Raw genomic sequence first — 17,461 nt, forward strand, 5'->3', positions numbered from 1 at the left:
AACCTAAACAAAATTGCATGCTTAACAGTATCTATATAACTAGCCCTGCCATACACATTGCAATGATTTAAATCTCTGCAGACATCCCCCTCCAACTGAAATATTGTGAGGTTTATCCACTAAACACCAAATTCTATCTAATTGTAGAATTTAGGCCAACAAAGATGATTTGGAAAAAGTCTGCTAAAGTTACAACTATTTTAGTCCAAATTTTGCAATTTGGTTACAACTCACTCAAATGTTATGTTTAGTGAACGCACCCCTATTTGTCAAACTATCTTTGTAGATTGCTGTTCTGCAGTCTAGAACCCCATGTAGAAAACCGTGAGCAGATCCTTCCTCATGATGTATAAAAAAATGAGGGGAAAAAAAGAAAATTTTATTGTGCAGATCTTCATAGAAAAAAAATTCTGTGATTATAGAAAAATAACGTTTATTGTTTCTTAGATACATTTAATGGCAATTCTACAGCAGAGAGGTCCCAAACTATGGCCTTTAATATTTTTGTATTATCTTTTCAAATGATTTAATATGTTTGCATACACTTTTAAAATGATGTAGCATAATAACATATTTTTATATTTTTATATTTTTTTATATATTTCATATATTGTATTTCTTTCTTTTTTTTTTCATTTCCAAAACTGTTGCCGTTTACTAAAATTTAATTTCTGCAAATACTGAATAAAAGCTTTACATCCTTTTATTGAATTGTCTCTGACAGTCTAAGATTGGCCCTACCTAAGATAAATACTTTACTTTATTGCATGGGGCCATTTCATAACATAGCACCAGTTAAATCACTCTATGGATTTTAATATCGCATCCTGCCCAGAATTCCGATTGTACAATTTCCTCAAGTTCTTATTTACTGCAAGACAGATTAATTTAAGCTTGCATTAATGTGAAACAACGAGAAGGCGTTGATAGGTTTAAGTATTACGTTACTATGGCAACAGAAAAGGTTTCTTAAAAGTTTCGAAGTGATTGTTGTGCTTTTAATAATTTCGTGACAGGATAAAACAATAGATCTGTGTATATTTATTGATTTCATATGGTAAAGCTTCAGTTAAGTTTTTGAATAAGTGGAACATGACCTCTGTGTGATTACTCTGCAACAAGTCTTCGCTAGGGCAAATCATTGCCAAGTTTTCAAAAATGTTAATTTCTCAGGGTAGCATTGTGAGGAGGTAAATAGGCCGAAGAACCAGTTGCTGAATTACCAGGGTCACAAATCACTATTGCAACTGGACCTTGAGGTTTTGACTATCAAGGGGGTCCCAGATTGGTCATATATTGCCATTTCAGCACATATACTAAATAAATTAAGGCACTCCCTCCAGTTCCAGATTTCAGTCAATGAGTCAGAGTCCTGCAGCCATGTTACCACTGCAACACTCTGGCTACCTGGTCAGGCGCTGGGCCCGAAGAGCGTTTATGTGGTCTGCACTTACCAGAGGTACATTGGACCACCACATTGTACCATCATGGTTCCAGTGATCACCAAAGGGAACTCCAGGGATCATACCCCCACCAGATCACCAGGGATTATTCATGCTTCCCTGCAATAAAGTAAGCGGAAGGGGGTCAAAAATATTTTTTGTATATTTTTTTTATATATTTATTTTGAATTCTAATATTACACAAACAACCACTGCACTACACGTTCAGTCAATTCCACACAAAATTACACTCAACCAACCTCACACTCAGTCACACTCAGCCAACTCTACATTTAACCACACTAAGATTACCCCACACACAATTACACTCAGTTAACCTTACACAATCACAATCAGCCAGCCCTCACACACAATTATATTCAGCCAGCCCCAAACTTTTATTTTTGTATCAGGACCCAGTGGTTCAGTAGTTCCTAGTTACACCCTGTCAGGGGCTTTAGCCTAGGTATAATTTTTTTATACTTCAGGTATCAATTTATTACTTTTTTTGGATTTTGTTGTTGTTATTCTGTCTCTCACTGTTAAAATGCACCTACCATTAAAACCATTATAGACTGATCATTTTGTTTGTCAGTGGGCAAACGTTCAAAATCAGCAGGGGATCAAATACTCTTTTCCCTCACTGTACATAATTGGAGATGCTATTTTTCTCTCAATTTCACAGGGGACTTGGGGATAACAATAAAAGGGTGCTGAAATCATCCCAGTGTGTTTCAGGACATGGTTCCAGACCCCCCCTTGCGATACCCGTATCACTTATCCATCTACTTGTAATATCCCTAAAAAATAATATCCCCTCAACTCTGTGAAAAAAAGCAATCCTTGAAAAATTTGGTCTCTGGCAAATCTTTTATTTACATGAGCAGCTCCCTGTCCCATGGAGAAGATTCCACCTCCCGTCTCGCGTATTAAACTTCACCTCTTTTTTTTTCCAGCACAGCGTCACCCACTTTTTAGAAATGTACATTTAGCATTATCCATACTGTCACGCCTCTCATCAATGGCCGTAAGACACGCAACAATTACTTCAATTATTTCTCTCTCAGTAAATGTCAGAGTTACAGGCCTGTAATTAAGTTACTCCTTTCTCATACCAGTGATATAATGTCTGTGATGCTCTAATCGCCTGTAACAAGTCCTGCCGTCAGTGACTGGTTAAAATGTCACCAAATGGTATTGCATTTACAAATGTAATGCAATTTAATTCAATACAAGTTGTCCCATCTGCTTTCCTTTTTCTATAATTAGCACTCTAAGTTTACATTAAACTGAGAAAAAATCCAAAACATCGGACTATTTGAAAAGAATATTTTAACAGATTCATTTAGGATTTTTGCATTTAAGGATAAATTAGAATCCATGTCGGTATCCGAACAATAACATTTCCCTACTTTTGAATGGTATCACAAGTCATTTCAGAGTGATCAAAATCCAAAAATGTCACATCCTTTTTTTCTGATAGAAAGATAGAAATTGTTAACTTTTAATAGATAAGATTAAAAAAAGAGCCAATCCATTGCACCTCTATATATATCTGCTCTGTTTCCCCTTACATCTAGCCTATGCCCTTTTGTAATACCTAACCATCTGAGCACTTGTCACCGGAACCGCTCAACATAGAGCTGGAAATTCTTCCATCCGTGGATCCATTTCGATCCTCTCTCTCTTTTCTCGGGTAATACTGTCCCCTAGTAATATAAAGATCATTTATATTTTTATATGTTGGATACTACAATCCTATGGAGCATCCAGCCCGTATTACTTTCAACCTCTATTTATTATTGCATTGGGTAATTCTCACTTTCTGCTTTTAAATATTCTAGTATACTTTATCTGTACTGTGCATTTAACAGCATATAGTTACATGCCTTATTAAATTGCAGTACAATAATCTTTTTGTCCCGGAATTTCGAACCTTATAATCCAACTGGGATATACTATAAATGGGATTAATAGTAACATTCATTATTCCTGCCAGTTTTAATCTTCATCTCTAAACATAGAAGTCATACCATTGATCTTGATGCTTGCTGTATACGACCGGATAGGGTTAAATACCCTTTCTATTCCGGCTATACATTACGTCACTTACTATCTCTATCGCGATAGGTTAACCCTAAACAGCGGGTTTTTTGAATCCTCCTATCAGCATGATTCTTGTCCTTTAAATAGTCAGTTACTTACCACACATCGGTTCCCCTCTGATGAGTTGTGGGCGAAACGCGCGTGTCAGGGGCCATCGGTGATTCTCTGCAACATCTTGCTGTGTGGTTTATTGACCGTTCTTTCCACACTTCACTCTGAATCCCGTATTCGATTTACTGTTAGAACCGGGCAGATTTTGGTGGCTAGTTTCCCCCTTTTATACTAACAGATAGGCGGTTACGATTTTTTCACCGCTATCTTTATATATATATTTTTTGTATATGGGTCACTGCAGTCTAGTCCACCATTAGTCTATTCCCAGGATTTCTCACAGGCTTATGACCTATAGTCAGCCACTTTAGTCACTCTATAGTAATATTACATTCACTTTTTTTTTTTTTTTCGTTTTTCCTTTGGTTATAGATTTTGATGCAAGGCTACTCAGCATTTTTTTCGTTGTATCAGCCCAGATAGCTACTTTTAGATCGGGCTTTACAAACTATGTGCACTAGCATTTGCCACAGTTAATCATAAACTGCAACATTGTATTGTTGCAGCTCAGATCTACCAGAGGTACGAAAACTTTTGAACAGGTCCTCTGTGTTTTCTATACATTTTATATTTGATTTTCATTGCACTATATAGATAGAGGAACGTTACTATAGCGCTATATCATTACATAACCTGGAATAGGTATTTTGACACAGCGTTCTAATTATTTATTTTTATCTAGTAATTTCTTTTTAATCTTATCTATTAAAAGTTATATTTTATTTATTTTTCTCAGGGCACTCAACAGTTCTTTGTTTGTCTATTACTACCTTGGTAGTTTATTGTGGGTCAACCCCACTTAGAGTGTATCCTTATAGCTTCCAGCCCCCCTTTTCTCTCTTCACCTTAAAACTAGCTTTAAATTCACCCATCATCAACATCCACAAACCCTTATATCATGAGGTTAACAACAACAAAATGGACCCATCTTGTAACGACCCGACATGCCTGATGGAGCCCATTAATAGTGCAGCAGTGAAGATAAGAAGAGCTGTGTATCAGTAACCAATTCCAAAGAAACATTGATATGCATTTAAAGGAATACTCCAAGCACCATAACCACTACACCCTGCATTCCTCCCAATTCTGGCGTTTTGAGAATTGGGACGCTGGTGGAAGAGAGTTGAAGGGAGTGGGCCAGTGACATGCTTATGTCACTAACTCCACCGCCACCCCCAATTGAATACACACAGGGCTACCTGTACATCACTCTGGCCAGCCCATTGAGGGCAGGACATGTAGGGAGCCCTGAACATAGCCCAATCATGTCTTATGATGCACTTGAGCTATGATTATTTCCTCAAAAGTGGGACAACATGGAAATAAGCTGGGACAGCAGGACAGGACCCAAAAATCAGGACTGCCTTACCAAAATTGGGACACCTGGGAGGCATGCCCTGCTTCTGGCATTTCGTTGTAGACCTAGTTAGCTCAATGAAGACAACGATTTGACAAATTACTCTGGTAAGTCAGTGGATACTCCTGAGCGGGTTGTAGCGGCTATGGTGCTTTGAGTTTCCCTTTTTGAAGAATATGCAGTGCCCCACAAGTTTTTATGTGAGGAAAAAAATTATTTGCAGTAGTTTAGAAAGACTCTTTTTCCAGAGGGGGAAGAGAAAAAGTTAAAAAATATGGAAAGAAGATTAGTGTCTCTTTAATTCTGTAATGGTTTTTAGTTCTGCGTGGCACCTCCCTCCTCATTGGTAGCTGTCTGGAGAAGCTTACCTGACATCTAGGCACGTGAAAAAAAAATTGGCCACGTTTGAAATCTGCCCTGTTTCAGCAGGTTTTGCACATGCCTGGTGTCCTTTAAGAAGGAATTTCAGGAATTTCCATTGACTTGCCATTAGGACAGCAGAGCCAGCTACCCATAAGTGGAAGCATGCTATTGGCCTCTCTATTCAGGGGCCATAATAGGCTCATAGCACCAGGGGTTACAGTGCCCACAGGAAAGAGAAGCAAGAAGCCATCTTGGACGTAGCACAGGGAGAGCACAGCGGCAGCAGCAGATCCTGGCCTTTGCCAAAAATAAATCTATAATATTATTTTTTTATCTCCTCTAACAGCCCCAGTGACAGCCTGAGGGTTGATTAAGCAAGGGGGTGTAATCAAATATGTAATTAATTTATCTAAAGCCAGGAAAGCCAAGGGGTGACCAGGTGAGGGGGGCAGTAAGTACAGGTAGCTTTGTGTTCTATGGTAAAGTTACCCAGCTTGTGTGACTATCTTGAGCTCTGTTTGACTCCTAGACCCAGCCGAGCATTACATTTTTGTATATTTCTGGAAAATGTGACCTTAGCTAATTTCTGCTATTTTCGCCTACTATAGGCACGGCATGAAGCTCAGCCAGTCGAGGGACCAGTAATACATCGCTATCCCTTTTATACTTCTAGGATAACATAGTTTCAAGTTCTGCAGTTGGGTCATACCCTTTACCTTGTCAGGAGTACAATATTGTACATCGAGTATATTAGAGTATACTGAGCATACTGAAAGCGAAATTCTCTTAAAACCACCAGCTAGCTACGTCCTCCGAGGCCATTATATCTTATGTCACTCTTGCCAATTTACAGCTGCCAGGAGCAAGAGGATTGAGTCTGAATGCATCATTAAATGTTAACATTTTGTGTCTGTCTTTTTTTGGGGTAAAGGGAGAAGGGGACGTTAATTAAGAACAGCTACTGTTGCTATTGGAAGCTGTATTTGGGTTGCTTAGCAACAGTCTTTATTAAATCAGTGGGAAACTTGCCACTATATCAGGTTGATAATGCACAGGTGTTCTGTCTCCTAACTTTCTCTCAAAGCATAAGGTTTGGAATTTAGTGAACGCAAACTTAAAAATGATTAATAATAATAATCAACTGTGATCCTTGTTAGTAGATAGCACGGTCCTCTAGGGCAAAAACATGCACAGTCCTTTTATTTTCTTATAATCCCGGCAACTTTATTTGTAAATTTACACATCAGGCAGCAGCAAACGAAACATAAATGCAATGATGTAACACAAATCCCTACAACAAAAAGCCTAGCTCATCTGAGCACTAACTCACATCAGATTCCCTATCTATCAGGGGTTAAACTATAACAAAATGTGTGGGTTTCACCAACCTAGTGTATTTGTCCGCTCTCAGCACTCCAGTGCTCCAAACCAGCCTTGACTGCTTCCTTCCGCACTCCTAGTGCTCAAAGCCAGCACTCCCAGTGCCTCAAGCCAGCACTCCCAGTGCCTAGTCTCCTTGACTCTCTTACTGGAGAGAACACCCTCTCTCCTACCTGCTTCCTGAGAGGAAGCCAGCAATCCCCCTGTACCTGCCTAGCAGGGAGTGGTTTATTCCCACTGCTACAGCTGATCATCTGCAGCCGAGTAGTGGGTTGGAGACAGTCCAAAAAACCCTGGCCTGGATCTTTGTCTCCCAAGAAAACCACTAAACTGTGGAGTGGAGCATTGGCCCACCCTTCTCTCCAAATACTCCACCCCAGGGGCCCATAACTAAACAAAGCTTTGTGTTGTGCAACACAAAAACTACACGTACTTCCCCTGGGGTTAAAAGGCCTCTCTGCCTTCACTTTATCACACAACTTATTGATTTTTTTCGAGTGAAGATCACAGACAGTGAAGCATTAGTTTTGTAATAATAAACTACATTGTATTCCCCACCATGTGTCTGTAATAATCCACTGTAAGAAAGGTGTTCCTAGATGTGGATTTGTTTGGGTGGTGAAGGCTTAAATCATGTAGCATGATAGAATCCTAAATCCACTTACTGCAATGGTGACGAAAGGGTGTATACTCTGCCCGTCCTTTAAAGGCTTGAAGAATTGCAGGTTTCTCTTTGCACCAGTTTGCTGATTGAGAGATCATCAAAAAATACTGCAGTATATTCTAAAAAAACAAAAAACATGTTAATGTACATGACTGATAAATACATTTATTCACTTTTCCTCCCAATGCTCTGTTCTTTGGAATCACAGAGGATGGTCAGAGGTAAAAAAAAAAAAGGCTGTTTCATGGGCCACCATCAGAAGGGTACAACCCAAATAGGTGTATGAGGGTATATGAGGACTTCCTTGGGGGCTCAGGCAGGGTTGCAGAGGGGACTCTCACTCTGGAAATTGAGCTGGGATGAGATGTTAATGCAGCCGGGGGGAGAGAGGGAGATGAAGTTGGGAGGGACGGAGGGAGATTAAGCTGGGGGGGAGATTAAGTTTTCAGGAGAGAGGTAGATGAAGCTGGAGAGATTGGGGTGGGAGACGAGAGAAGGAAATAGAGCTTGGGAGTTTGAGCTTTTTGTTTGATGTGAGCCGCTTAGCTAGCTATTTGGAGACACGCAGTTTCTAAAAAAATAAAAAGAATGGTGAAGGTTTTGATGTTTTGAGTATCAATGAAAATAAAGTGAGAGGGATGTGGAGCTGTGTGGAGAGCTGGGTGTGAGAGGGAGCTGGAGAGGAGAGAAGGAGCTGGGTGTGAGAGGGAGCTGGAGAGGAGACAAGGAGCTGGGTGTGAGAGGGACCTGGAGAGGAGAGAAGGAGCAAGAGGGAAGAGAGGGAGATGGAGATAGGGAGATGGAGCTTTGGTGAGAGGCAGGGAGAGGTAGCTGGAGGGAAGAGGGAGATGATGCTAAAGGAGGAGAGAGGGAGATAAAATTTACCGGTAATTGAAAAAGTCCAATCGTTTTAGTTAATTTAATGGATTTCTGAAAGTATTAGACATATATACTCATGTATATTAATATAAGTGTATTATATTAATATTTACATGTGCATACATTGTAAGTATAATTGTGTATATAAAGTACCAATTTATAATGTATTACACATGTACACACTACAGCCCCTACACACATCCCTATACCCACACCTGTTACATCCCAACAAGAGGACAAGGACTGCACTGACCACAATTCTAAGTGCCTGTGAGTTGGTGGTGGAATGGGGGCCTGTGTGAGGGGACACAAAAATGTGTGTATGGCTAAAATTAAGTAATGTCTACCAACTAACCAGCGAAAGTTCATAGTTCTAGAGAAGCGCTCTAAGGCTTGTTATTTCCTGTAAATCACGCATGTCAAACTCGGGGTCCACAATGAATATCTTTGCGGCCCAGCAAAGGTACCTGCTCTCCCCAACAACAAAAAAACAAAAGATAGGATAAGCGCTATATGAACAACTGTAAGACTGCCTGAGTGTGTGTGACTGTCTTCTTGTGTGTAACTGTCTGCATGTGTGTTTGGCTGTAACTGTGTTTGACTGTAACTGTGCCTTTGTGTGTGCCTGTGCATGCATGTGTGACTTCAACAGTGTGTGAGACTTTAACTGTGTGTGTGTGTGTGACTGTTTTCCAGTGTGTATGACTGTCTGCCTGTATGTGTATGACTGTCTGCGTGTGTGTGTGTGTGACTGTCTTCCTGTGTGTTACTGTCTGCATGTGTGTCACTGTAACTGTGTAAACCGTCCATATTTACACATGAACTTTTTAATGATTTTCTCCAATAGATACAAAAGGAAAAAAAGAACAGGATCATGGCACACAGGATCTCAACTGTGACTGTCCCACCATAGTCAGGACACTTGGGTGTTATTAATTAACCAGTAAAGTATAGTTAAGGGTCTGTGAAAACTCCAGGATGGTCACAGATCAAAAAAGTTTTAGGGGTATTTTGGCATTGGTTCCAGTAACTTTTATTACAGAGAGTATATATGCCTTGCTTACTGTTTTTGACATTGAGCACGATGGTCGAAATTACTTTCAATTTGATGCAACATCCATTTTGTGAAAGGGGCAAAACCTTTTGCTGCTCCACAACAAAAATGTTGAAATAAATGCAAAGTGCCATTTCTGCCACTTATGCAAATGTTTATATCAGTGCAAAAATGCAGGCAAGAATACTTTTCACAATCATTTATATTTGAGACACAAAGTGTTAAAAGTTAGCATTTAACACGATAGAGAACCTTACTCGTTAACAATATATGATAACTTTCAGGCGAATGGTCATGTGGATGATTGACAAATTTTTGTTTGATGTGAGCTGCTTAGCTAGCTATTTGGAGACACGCAGTTTCCCAAAAAAATAAAAAATAGTGAAGGTTTTGATGTTTAGAGTATCAATGAAAATGAAGTCTATGCTAACTGAAGTGACAATGTGCATCACACATTCCAGTTCCATTTGAGGATGGGTGACAATTTTAAAAGAGGGGAAAAAATAATGAAAATTAAATCCCTGTTAAAATATTTATGTAGATGCGGCTGGAACATTCTGGCTTTGGATAAATCAGGGCAGGCCTTTGGCATTTCACAAACGGATAAGTCATCTCTCCTCTCCCTGCGAATTTAGTGCTTACAACATGTTAATGGAGGCGCAGCTCCCAAGACGGCCTCTGTAGACTATTTTTGATCAGCAGGTGGTAAGGATTTGAATCCATATTTCAAATCTACTTCTATCTCATTACTGGTTTCTTATTTCTTTGTGATTTATATCTCTATAAAATTCCAGCAAGCGCAATGGGGAATGGGATTTCAAAAAGGCAAATTCTGCATAATTTGAACATTTATCATTTCCTTTCTTCTGTGTTTTTTCCTTTTTTTTTTTCTTTCACCGTCTTTATTCCTCAAGAGGGCTGCATGGAGACTGTTGAACTGTGTTTAACAAAAAACGTTTCCTTTTTTTTTTTTTTTTTTTTTGGTGTGCTACTGAGAACATTTAATGAATTTAACAAATAAAAAAGAGATGGACATTATTCAGTATGTTGTAACTCAAAATGATCCACATTACCAGACACAAAGTATAATATCCCAATTATTACATTTTTTTGTCATAAATAAGTTGACTAAATTGATTGACATAATCAACTCCTAATTGACATAATTGGGAACTTGCGTCTATAGATTTTGTTGATATCAGCAACAGATTTTTGTCTCGTATCTATTTTTGTATGTGTGCAACAATCTTTACTGTTTATAAAATGATATGAAACAAAAATTACATTGTACAAATCGTGAAACCTACAAAAAAAAGACCACCAGCACTGTGTTAATACATCGTGAAACATAAATGCATGCACCAGCTTGCTTCTCCCACAGAAATCTCACTTTAACAGTGATCTCACTACTGTAAGGCATTCTGGGTGTGCATATGCAAATGAGCTCAACAAAGAACCACATTTTTGCCTCATACTAACTACCCACTTACTTCGGGTGGAAGGGGTTTTCATCCACACATTTTTCCCCACCACAACTATTTTGGTATACATATATCAATATCAATATATACACTGAGTCCTTGAAGGTGCAAAAGCAGTACAAATTTATTTGGTCTTCACCTCAAGCTGAATAATATTAGGACCTGCTAATAGGTCAAAATTTTCAAGTTCTTTAGAGAAGGGCTGCCCACCTCCAGGAAGTTCTATTTAATGTTAAGTGTAGGACTGTCTTCCTTTCCTTAGAGGAGCTATATCTGTGTAATGAGGTCAGAAATGCTGCCTAACATTTAGATTTTAGATTTAGATTAGAAAATTTAGAGAAATACAGAACACTAGAAAACAGCTTTGTTGTGTGTCACAAGTGGACTGCTACACATGACTGGCAATACTGTTATATTGTTTTGTGCATTGTCTTTGAAATATTGTTGTTTTTGTTGTTGTTTTTGTTTTTGTTTTTTCATTCAGAAACAATTTATTGTGACCTGGTAATAATTATCTGATCTTAAGTCAATTTGCTAACAGCAGGACTAATGTAGGTTATTGGTAGATCTGGATATGGTCTTCAAAAGCCAGTCCAGTGTCTCTAACACTCATATTTATCATATATATTCTGTTTTTTTAGTTTATAATTAATGTGGACATTATTTCTAATAATATACAAATCTCTCCCGTTTTTCCAATGAATATTTCTTTATGTTCTCTCTCTTTCTACAAGTATTAGAGAGGGGTCACAATGAAATATTTTCTTTTTTTTAAAGTAAAAAAAAATATTTTAACCTTACAAATATGTCAACGCATTGATTGAAGTTTTACAATGTCATTCACTAAAGTTAGAACTTAGAACTCAAGGTGAATTCAAAGTGATTTTCAAATTTAAGGCCAAAACAGGAAAAATCTCTCCAACCCAGATAAGTTTTCGTCTGAGTGTTTCAGCCTAAAACTTTCAGCTTTTTTTGCAAAGTCTCCAGAAACCCTAGTTCATCGAATACCTGTTTAAGGAATCCATCACAGGGAAGATTCGCGATTTATTCGCAGTGAATGTGGTCCTGAGTAAGATCATTGAAATGCCATAATGATGATTCCTCCGATGCTTTATTCTGTTTTCAAAGTGTTTTTATTCAGCAAGCGAGAGGAACAGAACTTAATAACCTTGGCTGTTTGAAAGCTCTCTGTGACATCAATACAACTGAATCTAACATTTGATGCACTCATTGCAACTCATCGACTACAGCACAATCAATAGAATTTGATTCATTAACATTTTAGCCTGGAATTTGAGTTGCACATCAAATAAATATGCATCTCTATATTAATTATTGCAGATTCAAATCGTTAATTGGCAAATACTATGGTGTATTAATAACTGCAAAGCTTTTATGGCATTATTAATATTCCTTGCTTAATCCTTGCATTGTAGAAATATGTGGCAGGTAGACACTAAGGTGTAGTAAAGTACTGGGATTTCAATCTAGTGAAAAAACATTCTGACAGTCCCTACATTATTCTAAAATATTACATATGCAAATTCTTATTTTCAAAGATGAAATCTTTGCAAATTGCTCAGGGAAGGACTGGCAAGGTGGCAGGGGACGAGGGGGTCAGATGGGCAATTACCTCCTTAGACCATTTATAAAGGTTGGGGGCTAAAGCCTCGTATGACCTTTCCTTTTCTTTAAAAGCAGCAGGAGGTATGTTAGGATGTCTACTGCAGGAGGGAGGGGGTAGGCAAATATTGTGCAGAGCCTTGGCTAGCTCAGCACTCTATGGGTTTGTGTCCTTCAAGCCTGGAAAGCCGACTGGTGTACCACAGCATCTAGGGCATACCACTCTGCCAGGTTAGGGTGGGTGTGACGAAGTGCCCTTCTCCACTTTGTCCTGGAGAGGCCTGCTTGCCTGCCTCCTCCCCTGTGACTATGGTCCTGGACTGTATTGCACTTTAAACACTATATTCGGGCATATGGATTTGTATTAGGCTGACTCTAGCCCTTTAACTATGCTGTAGGTCTGGACTGCTAATATAACCGAACAGCCGGGGGATTTATACGAATATATTGTATGGGAATACCATTACTGGAGAATGCAGCCGTTCGTATGATTTCATACGAATTCTTTGTGCTCTGAATAGGTGGCCGCCATTTCGGGACTTTACATGTGTTCGCGGCCATCTTGCGCATGAACAGCGGTGTTTGCCTGTAACCGCATGGAACTAAAAACGGATACGCAAACAGGCGAACACCGCTGAGACCTCCATACACCCAGAACTTCGTACGGAAACTACCGAACAACCGGCCGTTCGGTAGTTATACTTAACTTGGTATGGGGATTCTAGCGATCACGGAGATGCGAATGGATGGCAAGATTTTCGTATCTTTTTACCGTGCGAACAGAGACCGACCGCAAGGCCAAAACTCATGGAACTATTTTCGGCTAGTTGGTCTGTGCGGTCGGTCAAAACTTTGGAACTCTGCATCTCCCGAACCATTCATCCGAATGGGCTAATTGTGGGATATATTGTCCCCCTGAATGAGAGCTATCAGGCGATACCGAATTTAAAGCTGTACCCCCTGTTTTTGGGGTACATCCAGAACGGTGGTAAAATATTGTACGTTTTAATTATGTTATGTGTTTATCTGAGGGGAGGAGACGTGGGGGTGTTACCATGTGTATGATTGGTTGTTTTCATCCTCCCCCTGGGAGTGTCCTGTGTGTACCTTATCCTAATAAAAAGCAGACTGGGTGTTCCAGTCCTCAGTTCTTCTTGACCCTTCAAAACGTAGCCTTGTCTCGTTATTGGAGGGAATTGCTGTATCACGCTGGGGATTGCTATGCTCTGCCTATTCCCCTGAGCTTAATCACTTAGCTCTTTTAAGAGCTTGTTCCGGATACGCTCTCCTGGAGGAGAGATCTTCCCCACACGGTCCTGAATGCTGAAGGTTCATTCCAGGGTGGAAGGAAGACGGCGCGGCTCCAGTTAAGCTACGGCGGTTGTGGAGCCTGCGGTGGTTGTGGTGTCATCTGCAGTGCTTGGAGTCCTCTGAGAGCGCTAGGAGCATCCATCAACGGAGGGTACTCGGTAGGAGTACACGGAGCTCCGTTACAATGGGTATAGTGTACTGAGACTTGTTTGCAAGTGGCTTCAATGTGAGGTGAAATAGTGTTAGCCATCATAGATTGCAATGAGTCTCAGGAAACATATCTCTGTGTATGCACCTTTGTATTGTGCAGGTCATACTGATGGAGCGTACAGGGATATATCATGTCCAGGAGCCTTCATCTGTCAAACCTATACATGACATGTAAGTAGTACCAACCATGCAAAGATCTTAATATTTCATGTACGGCAATGGGCCCTCTTCTTGTACATGTCCCCCAGACCAATATTTGCCATCCCTCCCCTAAATTTGTTCTGTAGCTTTCAACTCTGATACATTATTTCACCTGAGCGCACAACTCCCAAGTGTCCCAAATTTTGGCCAAAATCCCTCTGTCCCTCTTTTCTATCCCAGTATCAATCTTTTCTAGAAGCTCCATGTTGTTGTTGTGTCTGAGTGCAGGGCCGGACTTGGAATGAAAAACAGCCCTGGAAAAAAATTCTATACCAGCCCCATAATGCATCGCGCCGCATAGTGTGCAGATATGGAAGAGGGAAAAAAACCTTAAAACTGAAAACTATCACTCAAACATGAAAGAAAGCACTCATAGAGCATCAAAATAAACAAAAGAGCGGATTTATTGTAAGCAGATGTCCATGTGCATATAATCAATGTTTCAGTCCATTTTCTTGATATATATTAAGAAAGTTTGGTCATTTGGACTGAAATTGAGAATGTATGCTATTGCACAGCAGCAATAAAAATGATGTTATCTTGTTTTTTTTTTTTAAGTAATAAGAGTGTATTCTTCACTTTGGCTGACAACTGGATGATCTCAGTCAAAACCAATTCAATTCCCATAGGAAAGCATTGGGGGGCTATTGCGCACATGTGGCAAAACACTGCGCTTCACCGCACCAATCAGCATCTCCTCATAGAGATGCATTGAATCAATGCATTTCTATAGGGAGTGAACAGCGCCATGCAGAGTGTGTAGCATTGCACTAGGAAGCAGCTCTAGTGGCCGTCTGGGTGACTGTCACTAGAGATGTGCCTAGGCAGCAATGTAGATAGTGCCTTTTCTCTGAAAAGGTAGTATTTACAGTGCTCAGCCTTCAGGGACAGGCTATAGACACCAGAACCACTACATTAAACTGTAGTAGTTCTGGTGACAATAGTGTACCTTTAATATGATGTCTTTCTCTCCCCGGTTTACTCTGAGTTACAGGGAGAGCAGGAAACGCAAGTGTAGATGCATTTTGTTTGTGTCTTTCTCCCCCAAGTCCCTTTCATGTGTCTCTTATCCCCAGTACCATTGTCTCTTTCTCCCTTTCCCCAGCACCTCTATGTGTATCTTTCCCCACAGCTCTGTGTGTCTCATTCTCCCCTTTCCCAGCCCCTCTGTGTGTCTCTTGTTCATCTTCCTCTGCTCCTCTGTATGCGTCTCCTGTTCCCCTTTCCCAACCCCTCTGTCTCTTTCACCCACACACCTCCATGTGACTTTTTACTCCCCAGTCAGTCATGCTGTCTGTGTGTGACTGTCTGTCTGCCTGTGTGTGACTGTCTGTCTGTGTATGTGACTGTCTGTGTGTGTGACTGCCTGTCTGTGTGTGTGACTGCCTGTCTGTGTGTGGGTGTGACTGTCTGTCTGTGTGTGACTGTCTGCCTGCCTGTGTGTGACTGCCTTTCTGTGTGTGTGACTGCCTGTCTGTGTGTGTGTGTGACTGTCTGTCTGTGTGTGACTGTCTGCCTGCCTGTGTGTGACTGTATGCCTGCCTGTGTGTGATTGTCTGTCTGTATGTGTGTGTGTGTGTGTGACTGCCTGTCTGTGTGACTGCCTGTCTGTGTGACTGCCTGTCTGTGCATGTGTGACTGCCTGTGTGTGTGACTGCCTGTGAGTGTGTGTGACTGTCTGTCTGTGTGACTGCCTGTGTGTGTGTGTGACTGCCTGTGTGTGTGTGACTGTCTGTCTGTGTGACTGCCTGTGTGTGTGACTGTATGTGTGTGTGACTGCCTCTGTGTGTGTGTGACTGCCTGCCTGTGTGTGTGCCTGCCTGTGTGTGATTGTCTGTGTGTGTGGCTGCCTGTGTGTGACTGTCTGCCTGCCTGTGTGACTGTCTGCCTGCCTGTGTGTGTCTGTCTGTAACTGTCTGTGTGTGACTGCCTGCCTGTGTGTGTGTGTGACTGTCTGTCTGTGTGACGGTCTGTGTGTGTGACTGCCTATGTCTGTGTGACTGCCTTTAACTGAGTGTGTGTGTACATGCCTGTAACCAAGTTTAAATTTCCCCCACCCCTTCCTGTCAATGCTGCACTTTGACTGACAGACGCTCACTCACTGACAGACGCATACTCACTGACAGACACACACTCACTGACAGACACACACTCTCATATACACTGATAAACAATGACATACACACACACTATTACTTGGACACACACTGACAGATGCACACTCTCACTGACAGACGCATGCCCCCACTGACCGACACATACACACTCACTGACTGACACATACACACTCACTGACCAACACACAAACTCACTGACTGACACACATACTCACTGACCAACATACACATTCACTCACAGACACACACACACATAAACACTTACAGACACACACACATTCACTTACAGACACACACACATTCACTTAGACATACACACTCACAGACATTTCCACTAGCACTCACAAACTAATATTTTTTTTATTTTATTTTAAATCAACCCAGCCTCCCTGGGAGAGCTGGAGTGGATTTCTTACCTGCAGTCCAGTGTGGCTGCTTGGCGGGCAGGCAGGGGGCGCACAGGCTGAGTAGGCGGCGCTTAGTTATGCCGGAAGCCGGACTGACGTCATATTCCGGCTCCCGGCTTCATTAAGCGGCGCAGAGGGAGCTGAGCAGGAAGAGCTCAGGTGAGTATGCTCCTTCGCTGCCCGCTGCCAGACTCGGGGGGGGGGCTCAAAAGTGGCCAGCCACCAGCTCTTGAGCCCCCCAGGATGCAAGGCAAGCAAGGGATCTGCCTGGGAGTTTGGGGGCGGCTTTTTTTGCCGCCCTTGCAAAGTGCCTTGTTTGCCTCACGATACACACGTCCCTGGTGCCTGTGTGTGTTACTGTATTCAGGCAACTTGGTGGGGAGTGGGGGGGGAGCGCCGTGAAGACTTTTCGCACAGAGCGCCTAATTACCTAAGGCCGGCCCTGCTGGTGTCTCCTGTATTGGTCTCCTTCCGAAGGGTTCCAGATTTGTTAATGGGGTGTGCGGGTGTCATGGAGGCCCCCTGAGAGTGGAGTCATATGACAGAGATAAAAAAAATTGGAACTAGCAAAAAGAATAACTTTGGAAATAATTTAACATTACAAGAAAAACCGGCATCGAAGGAACTAAAAGAGAATAAAAATTTTGTGATAAAACCAGCAGACAAGGGGGAGGAATAGTTCTCATGTATAAAGAATACTATGATAAAGAAGCTCACATAATTTTAAATGATGATAAAACATATAAAGTAATACA

This window comes from Pelobates fuscus, chromosome 12, assembly GCF_036172605.1.
Source record: "Pelobates fuscus isolate aPelFus1 chromosome 12, aPelFus1.pri, whole genome shotgun sequence".
Lineage (NCBI taxonomy): Eukaryota > Metazoa > Chordata > Amphibia > Anura > Pelobatidae > Pelobates > Pelobates fuscus.